Source organism: Erinaceus europaeus, chromosome 1, assembly GCF_950295315.1.
Source record: "Erinaceus europaeus chromosome 1, mEriEur2.1, whole genome shotgun sequence".
NCBI classification, from domain to species: Eukaryota; Metazoa; Chordata; class Mammalia; order Eulipotyphla; family Erinaceidae; genus Erinaceus; species Erinaceus europaeus.
The window spans coordinates 170,613,844-170,640,248 of NC_080162.1; the positions used below are offsets into that span (position 1 = coordinate 170,613,844).

The window sequence follows — 26,405 nt, forward strand, 5'->3', positions numbered from 1 at the left end:
TGTTATTGCTGGGGCTGGCAGCCTGTACTATGAATGCACTGCTTCTGGAGGCTATTTTTTTCCCTTTTTGTTGTCCTTGTTGTTTATTGTTGTTGTTGTTATTATTGTTGTTGTTTTTATTGGATAGGACAGAGATAAATCAAGAGAGGAGGGGAAGACAGAGAAGGAGAGAGAGAGACAGACACCTGCAGACCTATGTCACTGCTTGTGAAGCAGGGCCTCAAACCGGGATCCTTATGCCAGTCCTTGCACATGTGTGCTTAACTTGCTGCACTACTGCAAAGCCCCCCATATTTAGTTCTCTTTGGATAATTTTATTTAATTCTATATCCTTCCAGGTTTCTAGTGAAGTTAGATTAATTTATTTCTATAGTTAGTGAACGTGATACTACATATATTAGAGCACAAAAGACACCACTACGTGCCTGGTAAATAAAAGTCTTTCTTTGTATTAACTACCCTGAAATGAAAAAGTGATTCTAAAACTTAAAAAGAAAAGAGAAAATTGTATTGCTTAAAAGGTGAATTGGATATCTTTTACCAGCTTTTACAAGGTGTATCACTTGCCTATTTACAAAAGTAAGGAAACTGTCAATTTGATGAAGTACAATTCACAACTCATTAGTGTTGAATACAGAAAAGTATTTCACATCAAAAATGACTGCTGAAATATTCACAATTACCAGCTGCTCAAAAACCATTTCATATGGATAAAAAACATGTCACATTTAATTTATCAGATTCTTTCTACTGTCATACTTTCCTTTAGTTCAATGTACTGAAAAGTTATAAAAACAACTTCGGTCTCGCTGTAGCCATGTATAGACATTAAGAATAACACAAATCCATTATCTACCACAATATAATTGTATCTACACGGATGAATAATCTTCTGCAGCTTCTTTACACTCAATTCTGAATTAAGTATCCCTTTAAAGATATTTGAATATACAACATTCAATATCTCTATTAGAAAACTACCATTTCAATATAAAGAAAAAAAGCAATTCATTCCTGAAGCTATATTCCTTGAATGAGCTGATATTATTAGTCCTATTTTTATAGTGACTGCAATGGGAAAAATAATGTCATGTTAATTTTATAACAACAACAAATCAAATATGCATCGAGACACTGTGAAAGTAAAATAGAAATAGCCTTGCTTTCCACTGTAATCTTGTGATGTGGGCTAAGAGTAAGAAATGTAATAACTGAAACCTTTTTCAAAGATCATCTGACACAAAGCAGAGCTAATCACAATAACATTCAAGCTTTGCTTCCTGAAACCCAGCTATATAAGAGATGAAAAGAACCCCACACATAACACACAAATACTTTTATATACAGCATAGTGTAACTACCCCCAAATAACAACAAATAAAGACTACCTGCTTGTTTCAATCTTTTACTTAATCCATTGTAATCTTAGTAGTGTTCTACTAATGTGTTCTACTGATGGCAAAGGAGGGTCCTGTTGAAGGTAACCTAAGTGTGCAGTGAGCTTCAGCTCTGCTCTGCTGCATTGCACAGCATAAGCAAGGGACAGTTATGGACCTCTTTCACTTTCTGATTCTAGTGTCAGCTGCAGTGAGTTGGAGTTCTAAACTGGAGCAGAAGTTGTTTATAGCAATGAAAAAGAAATTCATATTTCTCTAGTCTGTCATCTAAATACGCAAAATGATTTATCTTAAGTACAGATTGTACATTTAAGTGATTCACCATTCGTTCTAAGAAGGCATATCAGAACACATCTTTTGAAATAATTTTAAAATATTTCACTCTGTCCCTAAATCATACAAAGGTGAGAATGGATTTTCTTTGCTTTGCCAGAAGGGTTACCGTTAACTAGTACCTGGTGCCAGCATGCTGCATGATAAGTTCACTGCTATCAACAGCCATTTTCCTTATTTATTTATTTATTTATTTATTTATTTATTTATTTATTTATTTTTATGATAGAGACAATTAGAGTAAGTGGGGAAAAGAGAGGGAGAGAAACACACTTGAAGCCTATTCCTCCATTCAGGAAGTTTCCTCCACTGCAAGTAAGGCTGTCACAGAAGGTGGGGGGGAGGTTGGAATCCTGGTCCTGGTACATGATAACATAGGTGCTTTATGGCTTGCACCACTATCCAGCCCTCGGCAATAAGGTTCATTCCTGACTTGAGAGAAAATGATAATATTTATCCTGCCAATAAAAGCATGCTTAGTTTACTCTATTTTAAATGAATATTTATTTTTAAAAGTTTTATTCACTGGGGAGAGGGGGTTGGGCAATGGTGCACCTAGTTAAGTGCACACATTGCCCTGCATAAGGATCTGTATTTGAGCCCCCCACGCCACACCTGCAAGGGGGAAGCTTCACCAGCAGTGAAGCAAATACAGTAGGTCTCTCTCAGTCCCTCTCCCTCACTTGCTCTCTTCTCAATTTCCCTCTGTCATCTGAGATAAAGGGGGGCAAGGTTGATTCATTTTATTTTTCTGAGTGAGAGAAATCAGAGCAGCCCTAATCTCTGGCATGCAGCAATGTTGGGATTAAACCTGGCTCTTGGGTATGTATGTACCATACATAGTCTTACATACTGAGCTGTCTCCTTAGTCAAATAAACAAATATTTAAGATTCAGTATGTGATCGAAAAAAGTGAAGGGACTGATAGAAAAAGAGAAGGCAATTAAGTAAACCTGGCTAATAGTATCTTTAAAAATATTTGCACAGATTCTTCAACAATTTATTTGGCTTTGTATGTTAACTCTCTTTTCAGCCACCAGGTTCCAGATGCCATCAGGATGCAAGCTAGGCTTCCCTGGACTGAAGACCCCACCAGTGAGTCCTGAAGCTCCGCTTCCCCAGAGACCCACCATACTGGGGAAAGAGAGAGGCAGACTGGGAGTATGGACCGACCAGTCAACACCCATGTTCAGTGGGGAAGCAATTACAGAAGCCAGACCTTCCACCTTCTGCAACCCACAAGGACCCTGGGTCCATACTCCTAGAGGAATAGAGAATGGGAAGGCTAGTGGGGAGGGGACGGGATATAGAGATTGGGTGGCAGGAATTGTGTGGAGTTGTAACCCCCCATCCTATGATTTTTTAATGTCTCCTTTCTTAAATAAATAAATAATATATATATATATATTTACACAGTAGTTGTGCACTTATCCTAAGGGTGAGCAACCTCATAGCTCAAGTGGGTATAATAATCATCCTAAGGAAAAAAAAAAAAAACTGAATGGCAGGAACAGCACAGTTAAAGTGGTGGTGAGAAGAAAGTATTTTCCATTAATCATGATATCAATTAAGGGACAGCAGAAAGCTGAGAAATGCTAATAAATTTATAATCTATGATGCTGTAAACACAATGAAAAGGGGCATTTTTTACATCTACCCCCACATAATACCATTTATCAACATCAGATTGCTTAAATAAAAAGCTAAAATTTTTGTGTGATTAATTTCTAAAGTATTAGAATGGCCTAAAATCATTCTATTTTATCAAAATCTTAGTGCCCTATTGTATCTGGAGCCAATTCAGAGAAAATTAATTCTATGAAAGGGAGGACAGTATGAGTCAAAGATTTCCCAAACATTTATAGATGCCCATGCATCAGGCATTGAATAAGAAGCAGAATGTAAGTGTCAAAATGAAACCATATTCAGCTTGACAGAAACCAATTGCAATCAGGAAATGAGATTTTTCTCCCATGTGAATACTAAAAAACTAACCAAAAGCTTTGTCCACTGAGGACAAAGATAAGCCTGATGAATTCAAATCTCTACGTGTCAATATTTTTCTGATTATGTAATATATAAATTATTTGAAATATTGAATCAGTTGAACAAGAAGTGATAACATTTATTTTCCAAGAAAAAAAATCAGAAATAAGACCTAGACTTCTATTTTTGAGGGTTTTTTCTTTTATCATTTTACTGGAGGTTTAATAGTTTACAAGATGGTTGTTGACACATGGGTTCTACTTTTCAGATTTGTCTTTTCAAATTTGCAACACATTCTCATCTCTCCCCCCCAATTTAGGTCCTTTTCCACCATCTTGCACCAAGACCCCAGTACCCTCTCCAGTCTCTCAATCCCCCCTTTTCTCCAGAGCCATACACAGATATAATGCTGTTCTTATCAAGGTACCAACAATTTTCTTTAAGATAATAGAATAATACTTGGAATTGCCAAAGCCATCTTGAAAAAAAAAAAAAAGAACAAAACTCAAGGTATCACACTTTCTCACCTCAAAATTATAATACAGAACTATTGTAATCAAAACTGCCTGGAACAAGAACAGACATAGCATCAAGAGCCACACCTATGGGTAACTAATTTTTACAAGGGGATCCAAAACATTAAATGTAGAAAGGAGAGTCTCCTCAATAAATGATGTTAGAAAAATTAGGGTGGTATGGGAGATGGCACAGTGGATAAGACATTGGACTCTCAAGCATGAGGTTTTGAGCTCAATCCCTGGTACATGTACCCAAGTCAGAGTGAGATATGGTTCTTTCTCTCCTCCTATCTTTCTCATAAATAAATAAAATATTTTTTAAAAAGGAAAAATTAGGTTAAAAAATGGGGCAATTATATAATGGTTATGCAAAAAGACTTTCATGCCTGAGACTCTGAGTCTTCAGGTTTAATCCACAGCACTATCATAAGCCAGAGTAGTTCAGAGCTCTGGTCTGTCTGTCTGTCTATCTATCTATCTATCTATCTACCTATCCATCTTTCTGTTTCTATCTTTAATTAAACTAAATAAATGTAAAAAATATTTATAAAAATGGAAATGGCCAGATGAAACTAGACCAATACATTTTACCACTCAAAGACACAGACAGTAGAGCAGAATCCAGCAAATACATAAAAGTGAGAATTGGGAGAACATTTCATCACCTATTATCTGGAAATGCTTTCAAAGATTCAAGTCCAAAAACAAGAAAAAATATTAATCATTTGAATTAGATCAAACTGAAAAGCTTTTGCACAGTAAATGGAATCATCACCAAAACAGATAGGAATCCAACAGAATAGGGGAATATTTATATGCCATACATTGGATAAAGAACTAATAACCAAAATATAAAGTAGCTCAAAAAACAAACATACAACCCATTAAAAACGAGGAGAGAACATGGACAGAATATAGACCAAAAAAGAGATTCAGAAGGCCAACATACATAAAAAAAATGCTCAAATGATTATCAAAGAAAGACAACGACAACAATGAGATAACATTTTACACTCATGAGGATTCCATACATTAGAAATGACAGAAGAAACATGGTGAGTATGTGGGGGGAAAAGTGAACATTCCTTTTTTATTAATATTTATTTATTTATTCCCTTTTGTTACCCTTGTTGTTTTACAGTTGTAGTTATTGTTGCTATTGTTACTGATGTTGCCGTTGTTGGAAAGGACAGAGATAAATGTAGAGAGGATGGGAAGACAGAGAGGGGGAGAGAAAGACATCTGCAGAACTGCTTCACTAATTGTGAAGTGACACCCCTACAGGTGGGGAGCCGGGGACTCAAACTGGGATCCTTACATGGTCCTTGCGCTTTGTGCCATGTGCACTTAACCCGCTGCAATACCACCCAACTCCCTAAAAGTGAATCTTTATACAATACTGATGGGAACACAGATTGGTCCAATCGTGTGGACAATAGTCTGGAGACTCTTAAGGATACTATGAATTGAACTACTCTATTATCCATTAATTTCTTTCCTGTCATTTTATCCAAAGTAGACAAAAACGTTTATCCAAATAAGATCTATGTGCACCTGTGTTCATAGCAACTCAATTTATAAGGGCCCAAACTTGAAAGCAGTCTAGATGCCCAAAGACAGATAAGTGCCTAGGAAAGCTGATATATATACATATATTGCCTCTTCTTGGATAGATGATGAAGGAATCCTTTTAAATGAGTTTAGCAAAAAGGAGGATTGAATGATCTTATTCATAAGTGAAATGAGATAGATAGATAGATAGATAGATAGATAGAATAAAAGGAGAGAGAGAGAGAGAGAAGAAACACTGGGTATGGTATATTATACCATAGCAAAGAAATTTGGAGAAGAAATGGAGGGAAAGGGATGGGGTGTGTGGATACTGGTACTTAATGGTTGAAAAGTAGCTAAGTTGGGGGTGAGTGTTTTTCTGAGAGCTCTCATGGAGAGAGGAGAAACTGAAGCCATGTGTCAATAACTTTTTGTAAGCATTATCCTCTCAATAAGATGATTCAAAGAAAAAGTTAAATTTCAAAGTTAAAAGTCAAGATTTTTTGAGTTCTAAATATTTTGCTATATTAATATTTTAATTTTAATTTATTATTTTCCTTGTTTGAGAAAATTCTGTGAATAGTGTTTTGTTTTTAATTCATCTTAATAGTATTTATAGAGCCCCATTTTATTACACCACTAATATAAAAAGTCTCTTATAACTTGTCTGATTTTTAATGGACTCCTTTATACATTATCTCACTGATGTTTATGGCAAGACTGATTAAGCAACAAGAACTAACTAGTATGGCATTCAAAATTAGAACACAAAAAACACAAAAAATTAGAACACACACAAAAAAAGGTCATTACTTGTTTATTTTAAATATGTGTTCAGGTTCCAGGGCACAGCTATGGCAACCTAGTCATATAAAGTTGGCTATCCCTCAGAAAACAATTTTTAAAACAAAATAACTCAACATATTTCATCAGAGAACAAGTGATTTCTGTTAAAGAAACATGACTATCTGAAAGGCTGAGGACAATGCATGGACAGTGCAGCAGAAGGGGGGTCAGGAGGAGAAGGACTTAGCAGCAACACTTTGCAGGCTGGTGTTGTGTTTGCAACTGTTTCAAATCAATACAGCTGATTTAAAGGTCCTTTGTGGCTTGAAAGAAGCTCTGGAGTGCTGTTCAAAGCTGTAGAAGCCATCACTGGTTCTGAACAAACTCTAGAAAATCACTCAGAGGAACCTCAGAATGGGATGTGGTACTCTTGTGGCATCAGGGAAACCTATGAAACTTTAAGGGTACCTAGCCACCATAGAGACCCTGGTGATCAGGGTCAGGCTGCCCTGCAGGAAAAAGTGACTTTGACTTCAGGGCAGACTTTCTACTTTCATGAGTCATTCTGGAATGAGAAGAAGGTCTGAGCTACCCACCTAAACATAGACTAGGTCTCTGTTTAAAGGCCATCAGGTGTCATACTACTACTAAAATTTAAAGTTCTCCCCCTCCCTCCACAACTCACAATAAAGAACTCTGCATCACCTGTGGGCAACAGCAGAAACTAAAACAGATGGGTAAAATGAGGAAAACACTGGTTCTGCAAAACCAAGAGGAAGTGTCTTAATGATGTAAATCCAGGAGAGCCTCAGAGAAAGAAAAAGAAAAAGGAACACTTCACTCTAAACAAGGTGATACACAGAAAAACAGAAACACAAGGTATAAAAATATGGAACAACTTTGAAGTATAGGAGGAGAGGAAGAAATCAATAGAAAATGTTCAAAAAAAGAATGATAAGACAAGTGTAGTTTAAGAAAGACTCTTAAATATGTTTTTATATATTTATATATAAAATATATGCATAATTATTTTATGTATAGCATATGTACATGCATACAGTCCTCTATGTCTCATTAAATGATGCAGTTTTCCCTCTAGTTCTTTTTGAAATCTTTCTTACATGTTTTTTCATCAGTCTTCTTTTCATATATAATATCTCTAAGTCTAATTTGGTGTTTGTGTTCAAGTACTCCTTTTGCTATAGTTTACACCCATTACCAAATGACCTGAATATTTCTGAAATATAACTACTGTATGATTTAATTTACATGTGCAATATAAAGAACTGAAAGCATGAACTCATTTAAAAAATAATGTCAAATTATGGTGGTGATTCTTGGCAGAAAAGGGGGAGGTCCAGGGGGAGGGCACACAATTATGGTGGTGTATGTTGTGAGGAATTATACCCTTGTAATCTTATGATTTTTGTAAACCATAATAAAATCAATAATAAACAAATGGTCAAAATGGAATAAAAGAGAAACTGGCATCATTACTTAAATAAAAAAATACTAAAGTAGTATTTGTTAAACAGTCAGTAAAAGAAGTAAAGTAAGATGAATAAACTCTAGAAATCTAGTGAAAACTATACCTATAGTCATCAAAAACATGTACAATTGAAATTTGTTGATCAGATAGATCTCATTAGTTGCTTTTACCACAACTTAAAAAAAAAAAAATGGGCCTGCAAAATAGCTCACTTGGATAGTATGTTGTTTTGCCATGTGGCAACCAAAGTTCCAGAGAACCCCCCACAACACACACACACACACACACACACACACAGATATACACACACACACACACACACAGATACACACATATACACACACACACACAAACACACACTGCATTAAAGGATGTTTTACTGCTGTGGTCTCTCTCTCTCTCTCTCTCTCTATATATATATATATATATATATATATATATATCCTTTGCTATAAAATTAATAAATAAAAAACAAACAGTAGCACATGAAAAAAAACAAAGTTAAATGGAGTCTAAAGTAGCTAGGATAATACTATAAAATATTTAAGAATATTTTTATCTTCCTCTCCCCTCTTAGAAATTATGTTGCTTTGATCAAAAAGATTCTAGCATACAGGCTGCTGTCATGTCAAAGAGACTTGAAATAACAGAACTGCTAGGATATTTTTAGCAAAATTGCCCAGGGATCTTCTGTAAGATTTAATTGTCTGGGTTCACTTCTGGACCCTTAGTTTAGTTTTCAGGTCAGCCTTCTCCTCTCCAGCTCCTCTCTGAATGCAAAGAGTGTCCTCGAGGGATTCATCCTGGTTACCATTATCTGGGCACACTTCCATTAGAACTGTCTTTGCTCTTATATTCTCTTTAAAAGGTCACTAGGAAGACAGACACTAGCAGACAGCAATAAGATGAGAAAGGTAGAATATTTAATGGAATAAACTTGGAAACAAATAAAGAGTGAAACCCCTTAGAAATCTAAACAATTACTATCAATGGTATTCAGTGAATATGGAGTTAAGTTTATACTTTATGAACTTGTTCCTCCATTATCATGTTACTTTTTAATTATTTTTCTTTCTTTCCTTTTCTATAGTACCAAAATATGTATAGTCCTTTTATTTCTACTCCTCATATTCTCCTTTGTCCTTTGTCTTCTCTCTTTTCTTTTGAATAAAAGCACACACAAATACAATCACACCTTACATAATCTTTCCATACCCTTTTTTCAAACTGTAGAAACTCCTACTTTAAACAGGACGTCTATATTTTCTTAAGAATCAGACCCTGAGGTTATTGAAACAAAGGCTTGTGATAGGCAGTCAAAGCCAGACTAAAAAAAATTGAAATGACACATCAGACTGACATTTTAACAAAATGTCCTTTTTTACATAAAAGTTATCACCTTTTCCCAGGTCAAGGCATTATTTGAGAAAGCTTCATTGCCTACGGCACTATGAGAAAGTTAAAAAACCCTAAGACATGGTAGGCAGAAGTCCAATTAAAATTTATTGCCAGGAATGTAGTCTAGTGATAACAATAGTACACAGGACTTTAAAGCATACGGTCTTGAGTTCAACCCCAACTACTGGTGTTCTCAGTTTGCCTTTCTAAATATGTAATTACATTCATCTTTTTAAAGAGGAAAAAAGACTTTATAGGAAGTAAATTCAATAACCCTGCAAAATTGGAGAATAGGGCTATTAAATGAAAGATTAAACTATTTCCACTATAGTACTTCATAGCACAAAACTTGTAGTTTAGCATGGATCAAGTAATAAATATCTACTTACTATAGTACACTACTATAGTCTATTTACATGTATACAATTATAGTTATTTTATAACGGTAACATCAACTCTGAATCACAAATAGAAAATAGAAGTTTTGTGTTTGATAACAGAATATTATACTTAATAAAGCAGGGCATATAAGGCCTTTCAGAATCTATCTAAACATTGCCATTGATATGGAAACAATGAGATAATGATAAATTCTTCTCTCTAGGGTCACAGTTCAGTTTACCCCTATGACAAGCATTTTGGGAGAAAATTAATTTGCATAGGCTTCCATGATGTTGTTTCTGTTGCTACTGCTTGATTTGTAATACGATAGCCTCACATGTGCATCATTCCACCTCTCTCAGACCACTTATGTTTATCTTCTTCTTTTTTTTTTTTCTTTCAGATAAAAAGCCATAGACAAAGATGAGAAAGGAAAGCTACCACAGCACTGATCCAACATCTGTAGAGCTCCACCTGCTGCTGTGGTGGTCTCACATGCTGTTGAAACTGGGACTTGGAATTTTGTACACAGTAAGGGCATATCCTACCAGGTGAGTTGTCTTCAGCCACCAAATTTTTTTTCTTTTTTCTTTTTTTCTGATTTTTATTTTTTAACATTTTATTTATTTGTTTGTTTATTGGATAGAGACAGAGAAATTTCGAAGGAGATGATATATATATATATATATATATATATATATATATATATAGAGAGAGAGAGAGAGAGAGAGAGATAGATAGATAGATAGATAGATAGATAGATAGGTAGGTAGGCCTGCATTACTGTATCACTGCTCACAAAACTTCACCCCTGCAGATGGAGACTAGGGTCTTGAACCTGGGTCACTGTACACTGTAATGTATACATTTAACCAGATGTACCACTTCCTGACCCACAGGAAAGTGTTCTTATTTGGTTATTCCTCATCTCTTCAGTAGATTCTAGCAACAAGCATAATATAGACCAAAACTTCAGAATGACCAAGAAAAACTAAGTTTTTATGGCTTTCAGAAGATGAAATCAAGAAAGATGTATTGTCCAAGTACAGTTTTGAATTAGTACAATAAAGCAAATAATTTAAAATAGATTTTAAAATTTGATTGATACCACATGATATATAGATAATTTAAATAATCTTGGGTAGGGGTAGGGTAGTATAATGGTTATGCAAAGAAACTCTCATGCTTGAGGCTCCAAAGTCCCAGGTTCAATCCCCCTGTACCACCATAAACCAGAGCTGAGCAGTGCTCTGGTAAAAAAAAATACACAAACAAATAATAATCTGACATTGTGACTACAGTGTTAGAATACATGTACAGTATTATATACAAGGTGGCCAGACTTAAATACTAATGTCCTTGGAAATTACTTTAATAGTAGATTTTAGAGCTAACTATACCAGTATAATGTCTGAGAGCACAGACATGTATACTGTGGTGAGTAGCTAGACTATGCCCTAAAATGCTGACACAGTCTGAGTGACTGTGAAGATATTATCATGGATCCAAATACCATTCTGTGCTTCAGTATATGTCATGTATACATTGGTAGTAAGTATGATATGTGATACAAAATTCTTGATCATAAATTGAATAAGCATATTAAATTCTTCAGTACAATTATCTATTTCTTTTTTTAATATTTATTTTTATTTATTTATTCCCTTTTGTTGCCCTTGTTTTATTGTTGTAGTTATTATTGTTGTTGTCATTGTTGGATAGGACAGAGAGAAATGGAGAGAAGAGGTGAAGACAAAGAGGAGGAGAGAAAGATAGACACCTGCAGACCTGCTTCACCACCTGTGAAGCGACTCCCCTGCAAGTGGGGAGCCAGGACTCGAGCTGGGATCCTTACATTAGTCCCTGCGCTTTGCGCCACCTGCGCTTAACCCGCTGCGCTACAGCCCGACTCCCACAATTATCTATTTCTAAGGCTGTAAAACAGCTCAGTTGGATAGTGTGCTACTTTGTCATTGTGTCCACCCAAGTCCCACCATACTGAAGGAAGCTTTGGTGTTGTGGTTTCTTTCCCTTTCTCTATATCTCTCTGTCTCTTTCCTTCCATCTGAAATAGTCAACCTGAAATGGTAAAAATCTACAAATGACAAGTAATGCACATTTTGTCAGTTTCTCTTTATCATTTTTTAAAGATATGATACAATGCATTTTGTGCAGCACACAATGCTTTCCATAGCCTTTCTCACCAGAGTCAAATCCTAGATCTTATCCAAAGGAACATCACAGCTTAGCTTTCTAAAACTTGAAATTCTTAAAAATGTAACATCATTTGCATAACTTAGTTGATACTCTTCACTGCAACAAATGCTTAAAGTTTCAGTTACTTTCCCTTAGGTTGAGTTCATGATTCATAACTGGGTTGACAAAACATCATTGAAGAAGAAACCATGAGAAAGAAAAGTGAGTCATAGATAGAACATTGTGAATCCAAATTTTAACTTCTAAGTAGAGGAGAAAGAGACTTTAAAGCAAAGCAAAACCCAGGCACATGATAAGCAAATACAAGTATGGATGATAAAAACATAGAAAATATATGTGGGGGTTCTGGAGCCCTAGTAAGATATTGCTGGGTTTCCAACAGAGAAATGATGGTTCTAGACCTATAAGAGATTTCTCTTTCCACCATCACTCACTGATCATACCATGAGGAACAGTACTGTTCACCCTTTTGTGGGCCTCTACAGGACCTTGCTCTCCATGTAGAACAACAATGGTAAGAAATTGCCAAATTCTCCAAAGGGAGGCTGGGTCAACACACTCTGCTACTTGAGGAAGACTGGTCCTGAAATGAGTGCAGCCTAGAATGTTCCTCGCTATGACCATGGAATCCAAACTCAGACTTACAGGGATGCAGGCTCCTGTGCTGAATTTGGGCCCCAGATCTGATTGATGAAGTTCACAGTTCATTGTATTTATATACTTTCCCCATATTTGGGAGCTCATTTCTGCCCTGATCCAACTTTCTAGTTCTATTTTCAACTCTGACACCACCTCCCAGACAATACCTTTAGCCCACCTGCATGTTAGCCTCCGGCAAAAATTAGTAAAGTCATGGACCTCTTGGAATAAACCTAAAGCTTGCGAAGTGACTCCCCTGTAGGTGGGGACCCAGGGGGTCGAACTTGGATCCTTAATGCCGGTCCTTGCACCACCTGAGCTGAAACCACTGTGCTACCGCCTGACTCCCTAAAATAATTGAGTTTGCAATGAAAGGCATGCTAAGTTGTATTGAACCTTACAATCAAATGTAGAAAATGTAACGAAATGTAGTGTGTGAAAGAACAAAAGCGCAAGGGTTCATGGCATCAGGTATTAAGTACTCATTTGTCAAGGAAGGCAAAACTATTTTGTATATACAAATATCATATTCCAAACAGATTGCCATTGACTTGTGAAATTAAATCTCACAAAGGACAAAGGTAGTGCAGTAGGCAGTAATTACTTGAAGTGTAATAACTGTCAGATTAATGTAGACTTAATGAATGATGTTCATTGTGCAGTAATACCTTATGACAACTTCATGAATCACTCTTAAAAAGCTTCATGTGTAAGAAGACCAAGGTTGACCTGGCTTTGAAAAGAAGTCATTCTGAAAATTGACAAATTTCTAACTCCGCAGATAGTTAGCTAAACTAAATGTTCTCTGCAGTTGTTCAATACTTGTCATGGCTCAGAACTGCATTGCTGTAGCAACTCCTATTCATTGCTGTGACAATGAACATCACCAAGATGATTCCCAATAATTAACATTACTGTGAAAGTTCTAAATGAAATACAGTCTTACGTATTAATTAAAATATCAACCAAAGTCCACCTATTCTACACTGTCGAAGTTTAGATCTGTTTCTAAGCAAATGCTAATACCATTGTCATAAACTTTTTGATATATTTGTCTTTAGTTCCTGAATCAATATTCAATATTGAATGTAATTACAAATTATAATTAAAGTAAATACATAAATTCTATAATCAAGCTATTTAGACTGCATAATTCTCTAATTCTTTTGTATTCTAACCTCTAAGTGTATTTAATAATAAAGCAAAAGAAAAAATATTTTATTAAGATATCTAAATGTTTTATTCTTCCACATGTCTTAAGAGTTCCTATTAATGAGTTCCTATTGATCAGAGATTCTCCAAAGAAAAATAATTGTACATATATAGGATTGGACATCTTTTTCCATGAAGCACAAGATATAATGTTCTAGGCCTTGTGGCATTTAATATAGCAGCCACAGCTACTAAACTCTGAAGTGACAGCAGGAAAATAGTCATAAATTCTTAAGGCAAACAAGTATTTACTGTGTTCCAATAAAATTAGATTTTCAAAATAGGTGTCAGATCAAACTGACATACAACTACTAATATTTGAACTTACTGTTTCAATGAGATTCAGCCATGCATGGTACTTCATATCTTACCACACCACAAGAAATGACTGTGGGATCCTCTCCTACCACTCTACCACTTTCTCTCCACAAACTCTCTACCTAGTATTATGTTGAATTTACTCCTGTTCTCCATAGCATGCCCTTTCAAGATGTAGGTTGCTTTCATAATATATCTGACTACTGAAAAAGAGGAGAAATAATACTCTACTTCTGAGTTCTTAGTCAAGGCTCCTGAATTAAAATAAGAACAAGAAAAACAAATAGAGGTTTATTAATATGTATACCTTATGTATTCATAGTAAATACCCCAGAAAATTAATAACTCTGAGTGAGATTATAATTCAAACAAAATATTATCTGTGTAGAGAAAGAGAAGAGATTGGACAGACGTCCCTTAGAACACAATAAACAATCTTTAGGGAAGATGACTTTGCCCCATAAATAGTACAACAGTTTTTGACAGTTTGTCTATGAGTGGTGTGGACATCTAGTCTTTTATGAATAGATTCAATCTGCCTGGTTGATAAAATTTATAGGGACAGGATTGTTGACAACGTTTTTTCATTTTGAAAAATATGTCTTATATATGGCAGATATAGTTTCTATCTATATCTGTTGTTCTCCAAACATCTACAAATCAATGTAATAAATACATAAAATGGCATATTTTGAGGTATCATATTCTGCTATCCTTCACTAAAAAATCTACATGATAAATTTCAATTAAAACTGGAATTTGTTTATAACATAAAATATTTTCTAAAGCATTTCTTAATTATGTACACCCCAAGGTAAGTTAATAATCATCTTATTGATTAAATTTAATTAAACTTTTATTAGGGAGTCAACATTATTTTATAAAGTTATCAGATTTCAGGAGTGTTTTCATACCCACACATGATGCATGAAAGTCACACCTTCCTCCAAGGTTCTGTACTGCCTCAGTTCTAATATTGTACAAGATGTATTTTAGTTATCTTTTCCTCTATTTTTCTTGTTTACAACAAATGATATATGCACCCCTATGTATATATCTGCATTATTTACAAAAGTTATCATATGACAAACAACTTTAAATTCCCAATAATAGGGGCTGGGTAGTGGCACGCCTGGTTGAGTACACATGTTACAATATGCATTGACCCAGGTTCGAGCCCCCAGCCCCCACCTACAGGGGAAAATCTTTGCAAGTGATGAAGCAGTATTGCAGGTGTCTTTCTGTCTCTTCCTCTCTATCTCCCTCTCCTCTCTTGATTTCTGACTGTCTCTGCCTAATAAATAAAGATAATAAAAATTTTTAAATAAAAAATTCCCAACAACAGATGACTGTATAAAGAAATGGGACTCTATGATAAAAAGTTAATATTGTATCATTTGGAACAAAGTGGATGGAATAAAGGTGATAATGCTGAGAAAATTAAGTGAATAGATGAATGACAACTAGGAAATGGTTTTGCTCATACGTGGAATACAGACGACCTTAGGTTAGGTAAGGTAAGGTAAGGTAAGATTTATTTCCCTATCAATGTTAAATCTTCTGGATCTGGCACTTGTTGGAAGCTCATATGACTACACTGGAAACATTAACACTAATGTCATAGGCCACTAACTATATCTCAATATCCATTAATACTTTATTCTTTAATACTAAAATCTCTCTATCATAAGCCAAATTACAACCTCCTTACCAAGCAAGTTCAGTTCAGTAAGATCAACATAGAAATTCAGGGATACAGCCTTAAAAAGAAAGAAATAGGAAAATTATGTTTTTGAACCACTCTCCTGTTAGTTGCTCATATGTGATTACAGTTTATTAATTATACATAAATAAACTTATCACTGTCAATATCCAAATTTCTCAATGATTCTAACAAAAGTATGGAAATATTAATTCATTGGGATAGTATATCATTAAATGTTCATTGCTATTATGATAATATTATTTTAAAATGAAAACAGCTACATAATGCATAAGACTAAGAAATAAGATTTTGACTGTCTACATATGTAGCAATTATTTCAATTAGGAATATTTGAGCAATTATATAGGTGCATGGATAAATTATTCTAATTCCATTTCCTAAAAAAACGGAAGAATATTTAGGATAGTAATGGTCATTAGAAAGAAACAATAAAAAAATACTAGAATATAATGCATTTTAAAATAGTTCACAAGAGACATGTAACCTAACATTATTTAAAGACTACAAGCACAAACAGAATTTGAATTGAAATCCAGGTACCATAGTTTATAGACTTAAGGTATGTCACTAAATGAAATCATACATATTGCAGTTATAAGTGATGGCTATTTTAAAATAAAAAATGCAGCACTTTTTTTTTCTTTAGACTCCCCTCCCCCAGAGACAAGGGTAGAAAATAACTAAATAGCCATACAGAATAGAGTTAACAGAGTGAATCTTTGGAAGGCCATGAGGGAAGAAGTCTTGAAATGCTAACTGGGCAATGTTGTAATACATTATCTTTATCTAGTTCAGGAATAGAGGTGGATAAATGAAAAATAAATGAAAAGGTTTAATTCAGCTTCAGATTTATCAATAAGTTTAATACTTGGCAGTTGTCAAGAAAATTAAAGTATTTACAAAAAGTTCCATTCAAGATGAGAAAAAGGATCTGCCTTCATTATTTTTAGTCACTGAATTATAAAGAAATAATACATAGTGGGATGTACATATACCTCAACTTTTTTTTAACCACTCATCTGTCCTTGCTTCCATGTGTGGGCTAATACAAATAGGGCTTCTATGATTGTAGGTATACATAGACATCTTTGGGTAGATGTTTCTGTTTGTTTCTTTGTTTCCTTTGGGTAGATACTTAGGAGATAGAGATATATGGGTCATAGGGTAGGTCCATGTCTCATTTTCTGAGGTATCTCCAGACTATATTCTACAGGGATTAGACCAGTTTACATTCCCACCAGCAGTATAGAAGGGTTCCTTTCCCCCACATTCTCACCATCACCTATTGTTCCTGTCTTGATTTATGATGTTCTTACAGGTGTGAAGTGGTACCTAATCATTGTCTTTATTTGCCAAATACTGGGTGAAACTTAATGGAATCATGTTAAGTGAGATCCACCTGTAGGAGAAAGAAGTGGAATTGAAAAAAAATATGGAAAGAAGGGCAAATAAAGGCAACATTTGTACTGGTTGTGGTCTATTGCATCGAGGACATGAAGGGCTGAGACAGGGAGTTATGAGGGCACTGGGTACCAATGCATGATGGCAGAGGAAGATACTAGGTTGATAGTGGGAGTGATGTGCAGACCCCTATATGTGGAAAAATGAGAAACTGCACCCAAGTGACAGCTGGCTTGTAAAACATTACTTTCTTAATAAAACAACAAAACATTATAAGTACTATCATGCACATTAATAAGGAGATAAGAAGGGAAAAGGTTGTAAATTACAAAGAGATAAGAAAGTTACATATGACATTAAAAATACTAGGTTATTTTATTATCGCCAAGGCTTCACTGCTTCCCACCTTTTTTTCCAGATAGAAAGAGACAGAGTGGAAAGACAAAAGATACCATAGCACTGAAACTTCCCCACATGCAGTAGTGGTTAGACAAGCTCTTGGCAAAGCAGATACTCTCTCACATGGTATATATTTCTGGCCATAAAACAGTAAATTGATTCAGCAGTAAAACAATGAGGAGCCACACCTCAAAACAATGAGGAGCTTAACCAGGTGACACATCTGGTTAAGCACACATATCACCAAGTGCAAGGACCAGGGAACAACCCCACTTCCCACCTTCAGAAGGAACGCTTCAAGAATAGTAAAGCAATGTTGCAGGTGTCTTTGTACCTCCCCTTCCTCTCAATTTCTGGCAGTCTCTATCTAGTTAATAAAGATAAACACACACATATGTATATCACAAGCATCACAGCAGCACAGTTCAATTGCTTTATATGTTCTTTTAACTATATTATATAATACAACTATATAACATGAAATATTTTAAAATAGCATTACATATCATAGTGGGATTCTAATCTCTTTTTATACGTTCTAGTATTTACAACCTATGATTAGTGAAACTATTACTTCACTGAGTCATATTATAGCAGTCTTCTGTTATAAGATGGCATGTTTAAAACTTCAACTGACAAAACATTTGTTTGATGGTAACTGACAGAAATCAGATAGAAGAGAAACTTTTTCACAGTAAGCTACTGGACTTTAGTATGTGTGGCCACATAGATAACCCACAATTTTTTCTCATTGGTGTATTTGAAGATATCTAATGAAGAAAAATATTTCAAGTTATTTTAAATCTACTAATGTTTTGGTTTACCAATTTAACACTATGTACTGAATTACAAAATGAAAAGTTAGCTGTTTTCTGAAGAGTTCAGATCTAGGTCAGAAAATGGAATGACTTTCTATTTGTTAAAAATCGAAACAAACAAGCAAAAACTTACTTTGTGAAGTTAAGCAGTAATATAATCAGTATGCATATGGTAGGTATTCAAACTTCTTGAACAGTCTTTTTCAGAAACACAGGTCATCTAAAACCTTTAAATGTAAAAGAAAAATAAGCCAGAACAACTTTTTATAGCTATCTTTCAATAATGTCAAATTTATAATATAATAGTTATATTATTTATGTGTTATATAGTGTGCTGCATTCCTTATATAAAATATATATAATTTAATAGAATGTATTTATAATACATTTATTAGCTTCTCAAAAGTTGAGGAAGGCTTTACTACTTTAAATTATTATGAAAGATGATAATTAATTTCACACTTATTAAAACAACTTCTGCTTACAGATTCCAAATTAGAAGAAAAAAAGATGAATAAGGTAAAATCTGTGCCCTTAACAATCATCTACAATAAAGTGCAGTATATCTTTGCTTTGAAAAAAATAACCTATCATAGTTCAGGGGGTGTTAAAAAAAAAGTCTTTCTAAACTTAATCATTTCCTCTTTCTAGATTCTACCTTCAATCCTGCCCTCATTATAAAAGAAAAAATGGTACTTGCAATTTATGTTTGTCTCATTTATTTCTCTTTCTTTGTTTAGCTACAATACATTTCTAAATAACACCTGGGTCACCGAAGAAATCTAAAGAGAACCTAAAAATTACTTGAAGAACAGTAGAAATAAAGAGAAGAACTACTGGACCTAGTGGCATATGGCAAAACAGTCCTAAGAGGGAAGTTTATAGCAGTACAGGCCCATATTAACAAATAGCAAGATCTCAGTTAAGCAAACAGCTCACTGAGTCAACTAGAAAAGGAACAACAAAGAGACCCAAAAGTCAGCAGATGGAAGGAAATCTTCAGAATCAGAGCAGAGATCAATGAAATAGAATCCAGAAAGACAGTTCAAAAGATTAATGAAACAAAGAGCTAGTTCTTCAAGAGGATAAATAATACAGATAAACCACTGGCTAGACTAACTAAAAGAAAGAGAGAGCTATGATAAAAACAATCAGGAACAAGAGAGATGAAATTACAACTGAAGATGGAGAAATACAAAGAATCACACATGGATATCATGAACATCATTATGAAGCTGCAGTCAAACAAGAAAGACATATCAAAGTCATACAGTTGGAAAAGAAGAAATCAAATTATCACTAATTACTGATGAAATGATAATATACCTGTAAAACCCAAAATATTCCAACAAAAAAACTGCTGGAAATAATTAATAAATTTAGCAATGTAGCAGGATTCAAAATCCTTACACATAAGTCTGTGTACAAAAATGAGTCAGAGGAAATAGAAATAAAAACTTGGGGGCCAGGCAGTAGCACAGTGGGTTAAGCACATATAGCACAAAGTTCAAGGACCTGCTAAGCATCCTGGTTTGAGCCCAGGGCTCACCACTTTCACAAGTGGTAAAGCAGGTCTGCATGTGTCTATCTTTCTCTCCCCCACTCTGTCTTCCGCTCCTCTCTCGGTTTCTCTCTGCCCTACCCAGTAACAACAACAAGGGCAACAAAATGGAAAAAATGGCCTCCAAGAGCAGTGGATTCATAGTGTAGGCACCAAACCCCAGAGATAACGCAGGAGACAAAAAAACAAACAAACAAAAAAACAACTTTATTCCATTTTACAATCAAACTCAAAAAGATTAAAAACCCCAGAGTTATCTTACAAAGGAGATGAAGGATATTTACAATGAAATCTATAGAACATTGTTAAAAGAAGTAAAGAAGGTCACACAGAAATGGATGGAACTGTAGATGATTATGCTCAGCAAAATAAGTAAAGAGATAAAAGACAACTACCAGATGGTTTCACTCATATGTGAAATCTAGAGAGATCTGATAAAGGTGAACTTGGGAAAAAAAACAATAGAAGAAAGCAAACTTTCTAATATTGGTTAGGACTACAGTGTTATGTTTGGGGAGTTTTACAGTGAGAATATAGTACTCTGGTGGTGGGTATGGCACGAAACTCTACATTAGTCTTACAATCTTGTAACCAAATCTTAATAATAAATTAAAAGAATATATACATATATACATATATATCCCAGGATTATCACAATCATTGAGATTTGTAGAAAGCATTAGCACAACTAAGATTTTAAATAATAAATATCTATTATTTATTTAATGAGTTATATACAACAACATCCAATGCAAATATTTTACATATATATTTGAAAGTAAACTGTAGAATAGGAAAGATAACAAAAGTTCTATACTAGAATCCAGTTTTCACAAATTACCTTAGCAAATTAATTTGTACCTTTTGGAAAAAAATGCTTTCATGACTAACATAGTTCAGAAGATACATTTTCATAGAATATTTGAAAGGAACACGTTCTAATATATTTAAGTGATGAAAGAAAGCAAAAAAAACGTGTTTCTTCACCTTAAACACCTTCATCTTTCCCAAGCTGTTTTTATACACCAATGACTCAAGAACTGTGAATAAAAGCTTTACTTGCATTTAGAGAATACTGAAATTCCCTAAAAGATCTGTCTCCTAGCTACTATCAAAGGAATGAAAATTTAAAAGAGAATCTACAAAGTACTTTGGAGCATGTCCATTGGTGTCTGCAGAAACAAAGAAGGCAAAGACTTCTCCCCCTTGCCTTGCTATCACAAAGAAAAGGAAGCAGAGGTTCACCTTCCCAGGAGGAAACAGTTCTTCATTTGGCCTGCTATTCACAACTTATATGCAGCTTAGATTCTTTCTGAGATATGTATTAAAACAACATTCAGTCCATGAGAAAAATCTGAAACCTTTGGAAATGTCAAACATTTCTCAGAGAAACCTTGCAAAGACTATGTATTTTCTTCAATTCATTTTACTCTTATTCCTGAAATAAACAATCTTCTTTACATAAAAAAATTCTAGTATGATTCTACTCTCCACAAATAAAATCTATGAAGTGTAACAAAAAAGTAAATACTAATAAACCACCTTCCATTTATTTACTTTAAGAATATTGTAAAATTTATAGATAAGGAAAATGAAGCATGGGCATCATAAATGTGTCTACATTATAAACTTTATAATAACAAAGGCTGCCTTTGTCCTATTCTCCATTCTACTTTTATCACCTCCATGGTGCTATGAAATTGCTAAGCATTTATAGATTCTTCTATATACCTGACACTCTATTAGGCAGGAAAGTTTATTTACAAAAATACTGTCCCTAACCAATGGTCAACAATATAGTAAAAAGAAAAGTAAATTAGTGTGAAAGAAAAATAATACATTTGAGTGCTATAAGTACTATAAAATTCTGGCTGTTATGTTGTTTATATATCTACTGGAGACCTTCTGAAAATATTTCCAGATTGTTAAAGAAGCAGAGCTATTTTGTCTTCATTGCCTATTTATCTGACCTTACTACATGACTCAGAATTAAAACAGCCATATTGACAAAAGAAAAAAGGATATTATTATGCTCAAAATAACAGGGCAGCAAGATGGTAAAAATCTGGATTCAGCTGCTGAATTACAGAGCCTAGAAGAATCTTTTTTGGACACTTTAATGTGCAGACATAAAAATATCTTTTGTTTAATCCTACTGAATTTAATATTCTTGAGGTCAGAGACTGTTTTATTCTTCTTTGCTTTGCCCCAAGCATCTAACACAGTATCTTCAATTCCAACCTATGTCTTCTGTTATGAAAGATTAGGTCACTTAGTCACTAAGGATTCTCTGTTGCAAAGGAGGGGAAATATGCTTTGTTGATAAAATATTACAAAATAATATTTAATATTTATATGTGTCTCATTCTTGATGTTCTCACTACATTCCATTCAACATGGATTTGTTATGTTGAATAAGAAGCAACTATTTTTGCTACTATAAATCATAAAATCTAGCTTTGAAGTGATTTTGAGAATACCTAAGCTAATTAAATAAAGTGTTATTAAATTTTAATTAATGAATGCTATTCAAAATTAATTATAAACCTAACTAAAATTGTGTCTGCCAAATGCTCACACACACACACACACACACATACACACACACACACACACACGAAGCTCTCAAGTAACCTGAATTTATGCTTTATTTTTAGAATGCTATATATGTATAAGATATAAGCATTGAGATATCTACATGTTCTATTCATGCAGGGAACCTTCATCTCAATGTCCATTATTTTTGCTATAATATATGTTAATAAAGGTTCTAGCTGGGGGCTGAGTGGTGACACACTTCGTTAAGTGCACAAGTTCTGCACAAAAACCTTGGTTCAAGATTCAGACTCCCCACCTGTAGGAGAAAAGCTTCAAAAGCAGTGAAGCAGAGCTGCAGGTATTTCTGTATCTCCCTCTCTAATAGATCATCACTCTAGTATATACAGTGCCAAGGATCAAACCTAGAGTATTACACTAATGGTTTTGTTATTTTTTAAATATTTATTTATTCCCTTTTGTTGCCCTTGTTTTTTTATTATTGTAGTTATTATGATTGTTGTTATTGATGCCGTCATTGTGAGATAGGACAGAGAGAAATGGAGAGAGGAGGGGAAGACAGAGAGGGGGGGAGAAAGAGAGACACCTGCAGACCTGCTTCACCTCCTGTGAAGCGACTCCCCTGCAGGTGGGGAGCCGGGGGCTCCAACTGGCATCCTTATGCTAGTCCTTGAGCTTTGTGCCATGTGTGCTCAACCTGCTGTGCTACCGCCCAACTCCCATTGTTATTTTTTTAAAGTAATTTTTTCATTTTCTTTATTTTTATTTTATTTATAAAAAGGAAACACTGACAATACTATAGGATAAGAGGGGTAAATCTCCACACAATTCCCACTACCAGGACTCTGTATCCTATCCCCTCCCTTGATAGCTTTCCTATTCTTTAACCTTCTGGGAGTATGGACCCAGTGTCACTGTAGGGTGCAGAAGGTGGAAGGACTGGCTTCTGTAATTGCTTCCCTGCTGTATAGTATGAAACTAATAAACACTGTGGCCATAGCATTTTGTATAACTTGAAGTTAGCCTACATAGGATCTAAATATTTCCTCAGTTCTTTATTATTTACTTATACATGTTGTTGAGGAGACAGAAAAGTTGAAGAGGAGAAGTTGAGGAGGAGATAGAGAGGGAGAAAGACGCCTGCAGCACTGCTTTATGCAGGTGGGGACCAGGGGCTTGAACGAGGGTCCTTGTGTACTGTAGCATGGACATTCTACTAAATATGCTAACTTCTGCTCCCAATTTCCTCAATTCTATGTAAATATGATCAATTTTTTATAGTTCTTCTTCTAGCGTTTGCCCTTCTTCCGTAGCCAGTTAACAGCGTCAGGTTGAGTCTGATGTAAAGTTTCGAGACCTCCTTTGAATCTGGAGAGGTGGCAGTCGTTGACTACTTTTTTATAGTGTGGAGAAAGAATTGTTTAACCACTGCTATTTTATAAACATGTTATACTACAGAAAATTTGTAAATGGATTGTAAAGAATGCCTTATTTTCACCCAATCTTTGAATGAAAGACATTTAAACTAAGAGTGTTGTGATACTACAGATAGTCTTAAACGAACTCATTTTAAACTCTAGACTATCCCAGATGGGAAGTATATGCACATTTATCTATAGGAAAAATTTTAGGTGTATATAGTAGTTACAATAAGTGCTACAAAACTATTTTCCTGCCTATACTTGAAGACACTTCTCCAAAGAAATGCAACAGAGATTGTTTTTTCAGATATTGATATGTCCAAGATATGAACAGATAGTCATATGCAAACGTGTATGTACTTGTATGAACAGTCACCCAATTTTTAATGTTAATGATTTGATGTATTCCATATCTTTTTAAATTATTTTCCAAATTTAGTAATTTATACAGAATTTCTGCATGTAGAATAATCATCTTAAAATTTAAACACTTCCATAAATACCAATAATGATTATTTCCTCTCATTATCCTTTTTTTTTTTAATAACAACAGTAGTTGCTAACATAATTTCCAGACCTCAGGTTATATTACTGGTATCCTGTGGATTAGAGAAAAATGTACATCCTTCCTGTACTGAAAATAAGGCACTGTGGCAGTTGTCCATGGGAGTTCCTCAATGTCTAGTGGCCTCAAATTTCAGGTGCTGCTTCTGAGTTAGACTAAGTCAGCTCTGCTCATAATGTTGCTGTATCGGAGTTTGTCAGTCTTCCACACCCACTTAAGATAGATGGAACTAAAAAGGCTTTCAAATGGTCTCTTTTCATGCACTATGATGTGTGTGATAAGATTAGGGAAAGTTCCCTTAATGTAATTTAAGAAGCTCTTTAGTTTTCTTGAACTTGACTTTAGCACTAGGATGCAGAGACTTACTAATTCAGTTTGTTTCAACAGGTTTTTAGCTTCCAGAGTTACAAAAAGGCTTTTTCCATCATCTTTGGCACATACCTTTAATACTCAAATTATATGGGATAGGAAACCATTTCTAATGTTCTTTACGAATTAGTAGTTTGGAGGTTTCTGCAGAATGTCCTGAACTATTTCCAGAAGACCAGGTTTTTATAGTTCTGCATCATCTTTTTAGTTGATTGCCCCTGAGAGGAGACCTCATATTGACCTAGTATATTTCCTAAGGCTAAAATGTGATACACTTGATATTCTAGGAAACTGTAATGGGAGCCCTGACCAGAAATCAAAGAAAAATCAGGGAGAAGGGCATAACCACAACACTGAAATGGAACTGAAAACATAGCCAGGTAGACAGGGATCAGAATCAATCTAAGTAGGAGAACAACATGGAGTCTAGTTTTAGTAACTTATTTTTTAATTTTTGAATTTAGAAGTGTCCCTAAAATTCAATACAGATAAAATGCTTGCTAAAGAAATTCAATTTCAGGAGTCAGGCAGTAGCACAGCTGGTTAAGCGTACATAGCGCAAAGTGCAAGACCAGCATAAGGATCCCGGTTCGAGCCCCCGGCTCCCCAGCTTCAGGGGAGTCGCTTCACAGGCAGTGAAGCAGGTCTGCAGGTGGAAAGAAAGAAAGAAAGAAAGAAAGAAAGAAAGAAAGAAAGAAAGAGAGAGAGAGAGAGAGACAGAGAGAGAGAGAGAGAGAGAGGAAGGAAGGAAGGAAGGAAGGAAGGAAGGGATAGAGAAAGGAAGGAAGGAAGGAAGGAAGGAAGGAAGGAAGGAAGGAAGGAAGGAAGGAAGAAAAGAAAAAAAAAGAAATTCAATTTCGGAGGCTGAGACGAGAGCTCAGTTTTAGAGTATAGAACTTTCAGACATGAGGACTCAGATTTGATCCTAGGCACTGCCACTTGTCAGTGTTACGCAATTCACTAGACAGTCCATGTGTCTGTCTGACTCTCTCTCATAAAAAATTATTTTTGTTTAGGAGTCTCAGGACTTTCCCGAATAGGGCCCCAATTGATGCGGTGGCCTGACAGTGAAAAAGAATCATCCTTAAAGCATGCCAGTCTCTTGCCTTTATTTAGCTTTTGCAGTCCTTGCTTTGATACGGTTAGCTTTGGAGTGAGAGAGAAAACTGTAATAAGAAGTAGGTGAGGAGAGTACCTAAGTAGACACTATTTCATTAGGAACTTTATACTGACTCACTACAGACTGTTGGGTATTTTTGCTTTCAGGTATATATTTTGCCCTAGTTTATGGATGCATGTGAACATATGCTCTATCTTACGGGACCTGCTCTATATCTATGCTTTGGGTCTTCGTTAGGAAGTAA

General features: G+C 34.9%; 1 protein-coding gene across 7 annotated transcripts in view; it reads right to left on the reverse strand.

The window, feature by feature from the left end:
• Window positions 1–26,405, reverse strand: part of RALYL (RALY RNA binding protein like) — a 729,450-nt gene that overhangs the window by 582,726 nt on the left and 120,319 nt on the right. For 6 of the 7 annotated variants that reach the window (XM_060199474.1, XM_060199446.1, XM_060199460.1 and 3 more), the window contains exon 2: window positions 18,703–18,796. The exons of the other annotated variant lie outside the window; for it this stretch is intronic. The gene's annotated coding sequence lies outside the window, so the exon portion shown is untranslated. The remainder of the gene's footprint in view (window positions 1–18,702; window positions 18,797–26,405) is intronic. 7 annotated transcript variants of the gene reach the window in all.